We start from the raw sequence: 1608 nt of genomic DNA on the forward strand, positions 1-1608 counted from the left end.
ATGGTGGCTCCTCAGGGTTAGGAGGCGGGGCCTGCACTTGTGGCGCCATTGGTGGGGTGCCCGTCTGAGAGGAGTAGGGTGGGGGAAAGATGTCGTTCTCCTCTGTGCCTCCCTGGAGAATGGGTTTCTCTTCCGCCTTTGGTCTGAGAGGGAGGACCTGCAGAGGTGGAGGGGGAGCAGTTGGATTAATTGGGGGAAGGAAGGACTTGACCCAGGCAGGGGGGCATCAGGTCGTTCGATGAGGCCTCGCCAGGTCACGATGTATGGGATCTGGTCCTGGTGGCCCGTCTGTGGGCAGAAGATGTGGTCCTCTACCCTGGAAATCAAACTCAGGTTAAAAGTCCCTTCAGGGGACAACTATGCTGAGCTAGGGCTTTTCTCTGAAGCAGCTTTTTGGGAGTCACCAACACTCCTGTAAGTAACCCCTCACACAGTTTTATAAGTGAGTCCAATAAACTCATTCATTGGTTCATTCATTTGTTCTGGGATCTAAAGTGTGCCGCTTTTTGACGGCACTATATTGGGATCAAGTTTTTTGTTTTTACCCATTATAACTACCATCTCTTCCTTTTTTTTTTTTTTGATGGTCAAATTAGGAGTCCTTTATTAACAGTTGATGGTCAGAGAAGGGGCTAATGCCCCAAAGAACTGTCAACCCAGAGGAGAAGTAGGGCAGGATTTATAAAGTTTAAAACCATAATTACATCATGCCAGGGGCAAAGCCAATAACCATAGTTACATCAGATCACCATAGTTACAGAAGACTGAGGGCAGGTCAATCAACAAAGGTTTTTCAGTTAGCAAAAAGTTTCCATGAAGAAAAACAAATTTCTCAGAATTGCAGAAACAATGGGCTCCATAGAGATGCAGTGTAGCTGGGAGGGAGGATGTGCTACCTGGACTTACTACCTGGCTACTTGTAAGTTTCCCGGTATTGTAGAAACAATGTACTCCCTGAAACTACCTGCATGAGACATTCTGCCTGGCTGGTGGTAGTGGGGCTGGCTGGGCAAAAACACAGGGTAAAGTAAAAGTTAGCTAGAGCAAAGTGGAGTTAGTTGTGCCATTTCAGATATCTCTGTACTTAAAGAAGCAGTTACTTCTTCCAGACATTACAGACTTCATTTAATAGGGAAAAACCTACTCCTGTAGGTGGAGGTGACAGCAACAACTGGCTGGGGCATCTTTTTGCTCTAGGGTATGATATGTAGCAGTGTGGTTTCCAGGTGGTTTGGCATTTGGGGTCTGTTGTTGAAAACTGGGGGTCCTTGGAGGTCAGAGGGATGGGGTGAATGTAGGTAAAATGCTTCCTACTCTTTCCTGTGTGGCTATCCTCAGCTTTGTGCATTATTCAGTTTCTGTATCTTTTTGATTGTTCTAGAGCTTTCGTGGAGCTATTTTTCTTTCTTTTTTTTTTTTTAATTAGAAGAAGCTTTTCATTACAACAGCATTAACCTATTCAATAACATTTTTCTGAGCTAGGGTACATCTCTTTCAAAATTGGCTGTACATTTTTAGGTTTACAGATGAATTATTACGCTTATATAATCTTTAACTCATTGTAAACTCTATAAGACATAAAATTAAATGAGGTTCCAACGTTTAAAA

This window comes from Nannospalax galili, unplaced genomic scaffold (assembly GCF_000622305.1).
Source record: "Nannospalax galili isolate Female #2095 unplaced genomic scaffold, S.galili_v1.0 scaffold1036, whole genome shotgun sequence".
Classification (NCBI taxonomy): Eukaryota; Metazoa; Chordata; class Mammalia; order Rodentia; family Spalacidae; genus Nannospalax; species Nannospalax galili.